This window comes from Petaurus breviceps, unplaced genomic scaffold, assembly GCF_028583685.1.
Source record: "Petaurus breviceps papuanus isolate PSGF00001 unplaced genomic scaffold, PetGlider_PUasm1.0 173, whole genome shotgun sequence".
In the NCBI taxonomy this organism is placed as follows: domain Eukaryota; kingdom Metazoa; phylum Chordata; class Mammalia; order Diprotodontia; family Petauridae; genus Petaurus; species Petaurus breviceps.
The window spans coordinates 10,316,521-10,326,605 of record NW_027185759.1 but is presented as its reverse complement, the minus strand read 5'-3'; the positions used below and the strand labels follow the sequence as shown (position 1 = coordinate 10,326,605).

General features: G+C 55.0%; 2 protein-coding genes across 4 annotated transcripts in view; one reads left to right on the top strand and one right to left on the bottom strand.

The window, feature by feature from the left end:
• The window catches only part of HDLBP (high density lipoprotein binding protein), a 91,333-nt gene extending 85,427 nt beyond the window's left edge, over positions 1 to 5,906 (bottom strand). Inside the window, exon 1 of one of the 3 annotated variants that reach the window (XM_069083372.1) lies at positions 5,757 to 5,906. The gene's annotated coding sequence lies outside the window, so the exon portion shown is untranslated. The remainder of the gene's footprint in view (positions 1 to 5,756) is intronic. The other 2 variants (XM_069083376.1, XM_069083374.1) reach the window with 2 other exon arrangements.
• A 164-nt stretch (positions 5,907 to 6,070) lies between these two features.
• SEPTIN2 (septin 2) overlaps positions 6,071 to 10,085 on the top strand; it is a 34,688-nt gene continuing 30,673 nt past the window's right edge. Inside the window, exon 1 of the mRNA XM_069083378.1 lies at positions 6,071 to 6,220. The gene's annotated coding sequence lies outside the window, so the exon portion shown is untranslated. The remainder of the gene's footprint in view (positions 6,221 to 10,085) is intronic.

Genomic DNA, 10,085 nt, shown 5'->3' with positions numbered 1-10,085 from the left:
GGGGTGGCTTCTGGGAAGACAAGAGCCGGCATTCTCAGATCTCAGAAGAGTGGCCTCCCCTGCTTATCTCAAGGGTGGTCTGCAGCAGGGCCTCAGTAATCTCACAGACATGATGACAATTCTGGGCAGCTGTTATGACCATCACAAACACACCCGGCTTGAAAGGCGCAAAAGCAGGTCAGCCAGTCCATCAGCACACATGGATGGATGCGTGGTAGGCCAGTCGCTGTGCTAAATGCTAGACACAGGGACAAGCAAGGCAGCATGTGCCCTCCAGAGGCCTCATTCTGATCAGCCTGTGGAGAACGCAGACCCTCAGTGCCCCCAGCACACACATGACAAAGAGAGGATCTACAGGCAGGGAAGAGGCTGAACAAGAGCTCCAAGAAGGAGGGAGGGATCTCAGAGGAGTCTGGAAGGAAGGCAGGGACACCAGAAGGTGGGGGCAAGGGGCAGTCAGTGAAAAGGTACAGGCCCAGGGGATGGCGTGTCCTGTGGGAGGGACAACAGAGAGGCCGGTTCTTGCTGGAATGGAGAGTGTGGGAGATAACTGGATAGGAAGAGGCCAGGCCCTGAAGGAATTAAAAAGCCAAACAGGACATGTTATACTGGATCCCAGAGGTAATGGGGAGCTATAGGGGTTTGAGTTGGGGGTAGCAGGGTGACAGGCTCAGACTTCAGCAGATGAGTACAGGAGGGCCTGCAGTGAGGCCAGCAGACCGCCCCCCCCAGCAGCTTCAGCAATGGTCCAGGTGGGAGGTGATGAAGGCCTACACCAGAGGACATGGGGGGGGGGGCGGGGAATCTAGGAGAGATGGGGTCCAAGTAGAAATGGCCAGACTTGGCAACATACTGGCTATGTGGGTGACTATAAGCAAGGAGGCCAGGACAATGGGGAGGTCACAGACCTGGCTGATGGGGTAGAAAGCCAGGAGGGGAATGTTGGGAGACAAGGAGCCTAAGTTCTGTTTTGGACAGGCTGAGTTTGAAATGCTTGTGGGACACCAAGTTCAAGATATGCAGCTCAAGAGAGCACACAGGGTTGGCTCTGGGAACCATCTGAACCCAGAGATGCCGGGAGGTGGCAGGAGCTGGGGGAACCCAGGTTAGTCACTGGCAGCAGACCAGGCATGATCGAGCATGGAGTCAGAAAGAAGGAGATGGACATTCCCTGGCTAAGTCCAGGGAATGAGGGGCAATCAGAAGAAAAGACAAATAAGTTAGTAGCAGACACCTGAGACGCCACATATGAGCCACAGATGAAGACTGAGATGGCAACGGACGAGGTGATGCTGTGATCCTTTGGAGCTCTGATGAACCCAGGAACCGGCTACGGGGCTGCAAGAAGAGCCAGAAAGAGGAGGGCAGCTTCATGAGGGGCAGGTGGCCTTTGGCTCTATTAGGACAGGCTTCTGTGGAGAGCACAGTGCTGTGGGAAAAGAGTGGCCAAAAAAACAAAGGCAGAGAGGCTCCCTTGGCCCTGTGCTGATACTGACTTAAAATAATAAATGTCACAGGAAAAAAAGGCAAGAGATGAAGATGAGGGTCATTGAGAGCTAAAGCTCCTGGAAGAATGAATGGCTCTGGTTAGACTGGGCAGGTCCAAAGACAGGGAGGCTGCCTCAATGCCTGCACCAGAACCCAGCAGACTCCCAGAGGTTAAAGAATCGGGAAGCCTGTTCATCAATGGGCACAGCAGAGTCCCCAGGAAGGATGGTCCGGTGGGGGTAAGAAAGGAAAACTGGGACCCAGGTGAGCCTGGTCTTGGCCGGGAGATGAGCAGCCTCAAGAGCGGGGACACTCAGAGAGGCCCAGAAGGTGGTCCTCTGATCCTCGAACTCCCCTTGGTCCTTCAAGCAGAACCAGAGTCAGGCACTCGTGAGAGTCTTCTAAGAACTAACCTCAAGTGCTTATTCAGAGCAGAGAGAAGCAAAGATCACACAGGCTGGAAAATCACAAGGGTGGTAATAATCTCAGAGAAGACTTTCTATTGAGATTAATCACATGGGGGAATAGTGATAGAGAAGGGGGGAAAGAGAGACAAAACAACAGAGCAGAGGGAAGGATGAAGGGGAGAGGGGGAGAGGGAGAGAGGGAGGGGAAGACAGGCAGAGGGAGGGAGAGGGAGAGGGGGAGAGAAAGAGGAGGAGACAGAGACAGGAAGAGAGAAGGGGGGAAAGTGATAGAAGAGGAAAGAGTAAGACATAAAGACAAAGTGACAGGAGAGGAGAGAAGGAAAAAGAGAGAGAGAAGAGGACACACAGATTTGGCAGCCTGCCTGAAACCAGATAGAGCTTTGATGTTCCAGACCTTGTTAAACTCCATAAAAAATCATCTCAAAAACTGGGTGCACCAATGGAATTCGATACAAGATGGCAAATTTGCCTGCAGGATTCTGCAGCAGACATTTTGCAAAGGGCAGCAGGGAAAAGCGTGCCCAGGAGCAGCGCCTGGCAGGCTCTACCTTTTATGTGAAAATGCCTCTGAAACAAAATGTCTGAAAGGTCCCTTTGCAGGGTTCCTGGATGTGTTGTTCTGCAATAACAGCATTCTGGGGTTCCACTGAATTTTATGAGAGAAAAATTAATGACTGGCTAAAGAAGGATAACTGTTCAACGATCAGAAGCAGGAAGGACTCGTCTGTTCAGCTCAGATGTGACCAAAGCAAATCTGAGCCCAGTTAACCAGCATCAGTAGGAGCCTCCTTCGCGCCCTTTGGGGAGCTCCCATTCTCAAGAGGGGACACATACAAGAGAGGGAAGGGCACTGGCCTTAAGGGGAAGGGAAAAACCAAAGGAAAATGTCTCCTTCCTGTCTGAAGGAGGGAAAAGGGCAGAGGATGACAAGAGTCCTGGCCCTTGCGCAAGCTGATGTTAGATGATGCAACCAGAGCCCCAAGCTCCAAAGTATACACTGAAAAAAATCACCTAATTCAGGCTCAAACTAAACCTAACATGACCCAGATAAAGAGGCAGAAAAGCAGGGGCTGAAGGACTTTTCAATGAAAACCAGAGATCAGATGTGCCTCAGGAGAGTATCTGGTCCTGGCCTCCCTGGCCAGCCAAGACCTCCGTCATTCAGAATTAAAGGTCTCATTCTGCCACCCAAACCACTACCATGTCCTTAGACCCAGCACTGCCTTCTTTTCTCCCCCTGGCTGTCCTCCTCTGAACTCTCCATCATGGTCCTTCTTGAAACCTCTTTTCCATGGAAGGTCCCACCTCTGACCAGAGAGTGAGGGTCTCTCCAAGAATCTCATCATCCCCTCTCCCCAAATCTCAATGATCTCTAGCTGCCAAACCCAATGGCCCTTTCTCTGTCCTCATCTCCTCAACCACTCATGAAGTCTCGGTTTTCAGGACTCCCTGTCTCCTGGTTCTCCTCCACCCTCCTGGAGGACTCCTTATCTGCTGAATCCTCCTCCAGATCACGCCCTCTAACCATGGGTGTCCCTCAGGGCCCGTCCTGGGGCCTCTTCTCTCCTCCCTCTGTACACTTCCCTTGGTAATCTCATCGATGCCCCTGGACTCAAGCATCATCTCGATGCTGATAACTCTCAAACCTACCTCTCCTGCCTCACCCTCTCTGCTCACCTCCAACTGCCCGCTGGATGGCTCAGACTGGACATCTTCAGAATTTGTTCTCTTTCCCCCTGAACACTCCCCCACAGAGGCCACAGGCTCCCAAGCCAGGAGTCAGCCTGCCTGGCCTCCTCATGATCACTCACCACCCCCATATCAGCAGCATCTCGCCAACACGCCCCCTTCTCTCCTGACCCCACCACCTCTTGGGTGCAGACCCTCAGCACCTCCAAGCTGGACTGTGCCAAGAGCTAGGGAGGTCGCTTCTGGCTCCAGCCCCTCCTCCCCTGAGCCACCAAAGGCTGGTCACATCACCACCTACTCAGCAAACTACTCCAGGAACAAACACAGAGAGCTCAGAACCTGGCCCCCTCCCCCCTTTCCAGTCAAGCAGGCAGGGACACCTCCGCCCAGGACACTGGCCTCCTGGCTGTTCTACCTATGGGGCCCCTGGGCTTCCTCTAAGGACCACCTACAGTCTCCCCTCTTACTCAGAGCCTGATTCTCCTACCTCTTCAGTTCACCCCTTCCTAGTTACCCTGTACAGAGAATGAGCATGGATGTGTTTGCAAACCCCCCTCAAACCATAAGCTCCTGGAGGGCAGGAGCTGTCTTCAGCCTTCTTTGCAGGGCCACACACACCAGGGTACCTGGCACACAGGAGGCACTGAACACCTTCACTGATTCCCACTGCATGAGCAGCAGGAAGCACTGAATAAGGGCACGGACCAGCACTGCCAGGCCACCGCCCCCAGGAGACCAAGGGGGGAAACAGACCAGAGTTAACCAAAGCGTCCTTAGGAGCTTTTTATGGGGCAAAGCCTGGAGACTGCCGCACAAAGAGCAGGTCACCGTACCTTACCTCCCCTGAGAGAGGTGGAGCTGGGGATGGCTGGAGCACGGGGCTGGCCAGAGAGCCCCCATGAGTAGGGGGAGGCCTGTGAGCAGGAGGAGCCCCATGAGCCCGGGGAGCCCCGAGAGCAGGGGGAGCCCCATGAGCCCGGGGAGCCCTGTGAGCAGGGGGCACCCCGTGAGCAGGGGGGGAGCCCCATGAGCCCAGAGAACCCCGTAAGCAGGGGAACCCCTCTAAGTAGGGTGAGCCGGTTAGCAGGGGGAGCCCCCTTAGCTGCTAAGGAGAAACCCACGAGCCCAAAGTAGACCACAGTTCCTGCCCATGGGGGCAGGGGCAGACCAGGAAGGGGCCAGTGCAGAGGCTTCATGGAGGGACAGGGACAGAGGCCTGTTAACTCTACATTTTCAATGAGGAAATACAAAGGGGAGAGGGCGACAGGGCGAATGCCCTCTCCCCCTCCTGTCTCCAGCCCTACACGCCCGGGAAGCCCCGGCCGCTAGGCCGCTCCCCCCCTCTGGGATTCCCCGCGGCGGGGCTCCCCGCGGGTGCCCCCTCAGCCCCCAGGGGCCCTGCGCACCCATCAGTCGCCTCCCCCTTCCCCGGAGGGGGACCCTGGGGCTGCGAGGGGGGGCGCCTGCCCGCGGGGCAGGAGGCGGAACCCCAAGCCAGAGTCCCGGTGCAGGTGCAGGCCTCGGGCGGGCTCAAAGACACTCAGGAAGGCCCGTGACCTTGGCCCGGCCCTGCCGGCTCCAGCCTCAGTCTCCTAGTCTGCAGGGGACTTGGCCACGCCCCATTCACAGATGGGGAAACTGAGGCCAGGAGGGGCGGAGGGCTCGGAGGCGTTGGCGGAGTAGGGTGCAAAGACCCGCGGCCGCCGGGAAGGGCAGGGTTGGGTCGCGCGCGGCAGTGCTAAACCGGGCAGCAGGCCTGGCCTGGCCCGGCCTTGGGCCTCGCTCCCCCGCCGCAGAGGGAACCCGGCGTCCCCAGGGACCGGCCCAGCCCAACTCCAAGGTATCCGAGCGGCCCCACCGCCCCCACGTGACCGGTCCGGGCCAATGGCAGCTGCCGCCAGCCATAGAGCGCGCCGGAGCCGGGGCTAGAGCGGCCCCGCCTGGCACCGCCCCCCCCATCCCCACCACCCCTCCTGAGCGCTCAGCCGGCTCGCTGCTGCCGCCATGTTCCTGGAGGAGGCAGCAGCGAGCCGGGGAGCCTCGCTCCGACTGTCCCCTCTCCCCCTTCTCCTTCCCCCCGCCAAAAAGCAGTCTGAAGGACCCCCGAAGAGAGGCTCCGGTTTCCTCTCTCCTCCGCTCCCCTCATGTTACCTTCTCTGTTCTCCAAGCGCAGGGAGACCCAGCTCATATGGTGGGGGCTGTGTCGAAACAGGAGCGAGCCGCCATCTTGGTAAAGGAGAAGAGGCTACGCCTGACCCCCCCCCCCCCAAGCCTCTATATGGCCAGCCACCTCAGGAGGGACACGGCGCCTGCGCGAGGGGGCGGGAAGCTAGGTGGAGAGGGAGAGCAGAGGAGGAGGCCAACCGCGTGGGCCGCGCCTGCGTACTGGGCCATCTAGCTCACCCAGGGAGGGGAAGGGGAGGGGGCGGCGAGGGTTGGGGGAGAAAAGGGAGGAGTCGGTGGGCGGGGCTTGGGCTCGTGCATGTGTGCGTGCGTGCGTACGCTGGGTGTGCGTGCGGCTGCGCGCTCGCGCCCACAGCTGGGCTGGGTCAGATCGGCGTCTCGGCACCTCTGCGTGGGGCTCGCTCAGCCGTTCCTTCCCTTGGTCCCGCGCGGTAAGTGAGACCCTCGGGCCGCCGGGGGCCCGTCCGCACCGGCTCTTCGTTTCTCCACGGAGGGGCCGCGGCCCGAGGCCAGAGCGGCCTGCCCCTGCCCCGTAGTCTGGGAGGCGAGGAGGGGGCCGCGGACCAGGGGGGGCGGAGGGTGGGGGAGGGGCGGGAGCCACTTCCGGCCGCGCCCCTCTTTTTCTTGGTCGAGGACTGGGTGATTCTCCCCCGCGAGTGGGGAGAGGCCTCGGGGGTCGCCCCCCGCCCCGACTCTGGGCTGAAGGGAGAAGGGGCGGTGGGGGGCGAGGGCTGAGCTCATCCTGGGGCCGGGCCGGGGCCTGCGGGAAGCGACCCCTGTGGTTGCTGACCCTCCTCGGGCTGCTCTCGCGGCTGTTTTGGGGGTTCCCCCCCCGAGGTCTCGGAGACCACGCCCCCTCACACACTGGGGAGCCCCCCTCGCTTGGGCGCCTGGGGTATGCCCCGAGCTGCTGCCAGGGAAGGGTCCGCGAGCCGACGCGGCCCCCGGGACGAGTCGCTTGGGCTGCCCAGGACCGGCCCGGGCCGCAGGGTGGGGGAGGGGGCAGCGTCCGAGAGAAGGAGACGGCCACCCCTTTGTGACGGACAGCCTCGGCCTGGGAGGGGGGCGCTGCCAGAGAGCGCCCTTCGGGCCTTCTCGCTTGGGGGTTTTCGGGGGCTCCGGCGTTGGTGGGAGTCGTTCCCCGACACGGATCTAGTAGAGAGTGGAAGAAGGAAGCGCTCCGGCCCCAGGCGTCCGAGCCGGGCAGAGCGCTGGGTCCCGGTGCTGAGCACGCAGCCCTAAGGCCTGAGCATCGAAGGAGGCCCTCGAGATGCCCAGGGGGCGCCTACCCCCAGGGAATGGTAGCAGTGGGCAGTGGGGCTCTCAAGACCTTTTTGATTCCGCCCTGTGACACAGAGAGGTCACTCTTGGCTGCCCCGTGGTTACCAATTAGGTTCAGAACCCCGGCTCCTGTGTCCGATGAGATTATAGTCTGTAAAGTGATTGAAACTAGGCTGTGCAATAGAGACACTGATAAATGAGGAGATCTTTTCAGCTGGCCCCAAAGCTTGAAGGGAGGAAGGGCTTTGGGCAGGGAAGCTGGCTCTGGTGACTGGTGCAGCTTCATGGAGACTTGGTCCTGCCAGGCTGACCTGGCACTAGCAGGCTGCTAGCAAGCTCCCACATGCACATGTTTAGACTGGTGAAGTCTTTTACAAAGTTTCTCCTATTTATGAATAAAACAGGAATTAGGTGATGCTGTGTCTGAGATGGGGTGAGAATTGGTTGAGGGGTTGCCTTTATCAGAGCTATAGCCTCTTGGAGGGAGAGGGGTCCCTCAGGATGGGTCTATGATCTGGTGCTGTGCAGAATTTTTACTTTTAAGTGGGGTGGCACACTAGTCCAATCTGCAGGTGACAGAAAGCTTGACAAACAGCTCACATGACTGCATCCAAAAAAGGATAAATGAAGGAGATTAAATTCAGTAAGGGGAAATGTAGAGTTGTACACATAATTATGAACAAAGATTTCAGAAATCCAGGGTGAGTGGAGCATGGCAAGACAGGAGGGCTCATGAAAAGTTCAGAGAAGTCTAATTTGTGGCAAGCTCACTGTGGTTCCACAGTGTGATAGGAGAGCCAAAGAACCCTTGATGTACCATGAGAGCCAAGGTGCTCCGGCTCTTCCCTGCTCCAGCCACATCTGTGGTACCCTGCACTCCTTCTGTATCACGTTCTGCGAAAGTCAAGAGGCTGGATTGCAGCCAGGAGAGTTATGAGTGTGCAGCAGGAATGGGTAACAGGCCATTGGAGAGTCAGTTGGAGGAACTGGGAATGAGAAAACCTCGAGAGTGCAGAACAATCGTCATGGATCAGAGGAGGTTAGGCATGCCCATAGAAAGGTCACTTATTAGAAGGACTCCCAAACCTGGTCAGCTGGGCCCCAGGGCAGCAGTGCGTACAAGCAGGACCTTCCAACAGAGGCAGGATCACTGAGTGTAAGGAAGGTTTTAGAAAGGCTTTTCTCTGCCTCTGAAGCTCCTGACAGCTTGGAGAGGAGGCACAAAGAAGAGGAGAAGACGTGAATTAGGTCCCAGTTGTTAGTGCTGTGCCTGGAATGGGGAGGATGGCTGACTGGTTGGAGATGAAGTGGAGCTGATGATGGAAAAGAGCAGACACAGGCAGAGCAACTAGGATGAGAGCAGAGCCCTTGGAGCATTGCAGAGTGGGAGGAGGCAGTGTCCAGGATACTCCAGGAAAGGTGCAGAACAAGACTGGCCCAGAGCCTAGGGGCTAATCAAAGGGAAGTGTACACAAATGAGATGTGAAGCACCCCAGACTGTGGTCAGTGAAGAAGAGGAAGCATCAGGAAAATGGAGATCCCTCTGTGCTGAGTTCTACCATGGCAAAGAGCTCAAAAGTCAAGTAATTGGCTGGCAAGATGAGGAAGCACAATGAGACCATAGGATACTTCTTTGGGGACCAAAAGGATCAAAACATGGAACCAGAAGAAGACAACAAAGTCAAAATTCCTGCACCAAAAGCTTCCAAGAGGGGCGGCTAGGTGGCACAGTCAATAGAGCACCGGGCCTGCAGTCAGGAGGACCTGGGTTCAGATCCAGCCTCAGACACTTAACACACACCCCAAAAAAAAAACCAAACTAGCCCTGTGTCCTTGGGCAAGTCACTTAACCCCAAATGCCCTCCAAAAAAAAAAAGCTTCCAAGAAAAATATGAACTGGTGGCCATGGAGGAGCTCAAAAAGAATTTTGAAAATCAAATAAGAGAAGTAGAGGAAAAATTGGGGAGAGAAATGAGAATGGTGCAAAAAAAATTCATGAAAAATGAGTTAATGGCCTGTTAAAGGAGACCCAAAAAAATACTGAAGAAAAAACACCTTAAAAAATAGACTAACTCAAATGGCAAAAGAGACCCAAAAAGCCAAAGAGGAGAAGAATGCCTTAAAAAGTCAAATTTGCCAGATGGAAAAGGAATTTCAAAAACTCACTGAAGAGAATAATGCCTTCAAAATTAGATTGGAGCTAATGGCTTTATGAGAAATCAACACACTATAAAACAGATCCAAACAAATGAAAAAATAGAAGGCAATGTGAAATATCTCATTGGAAAAACCACTGACCTGGAAACTAGATCCAGGAGAGATCATTTAAAAATTATTGGACTACCTAAAAGCCATGATCAGAAAAAGAGCCTAGAAATCATTATCCAAGAAATTCTCAAGGAAAATTGCTCTGATATTCTAGAACCAGAGGGCAAAATAGAAGTTGAAAGAATTCGCCAATCACCTCTTGAAAAAGATCCCAAAAAGAAAACTAGGAATATCATAGCCAAATTCCAGAGTTCCCAGGTCAAGCAGAAAATGTTGCAATCTGTCAGGAAGAAACAATTCTAGTATTGTGGAAACACAATCAGGATAACACAAGATCTAGCAGCTTCTACATTAAGGAATTGGAGGGCTTAAAATATAATCTGAAGGAGCTGGGATTAAAACCAAGAATCACCTACCCAGCAAAACTGAGTATAATACTTCAGGGGAAAATATGGTTATTCAATGAAATAGAGGATCTTCAAGTATTCTTGATGAAAAAACCAAGAGCTGAACAGAAAATTTGACTTTCTAATGCAAGAAGTAAGAGAAGCATGAGAAGGTAAATAGGAAAAAGAAATCATAAGGAACTTAATCAAAGTTGCACTATTTATATTCCTACATGGAAAAATGATAATTGTTACTTATGAAACTTATCTCAGTATGAGGGTAGTTGAAGGGAATATATATGTATACATACATATGTGTGTATAAATACATATGTGAGTGTGTGTACATGTACACATAGAG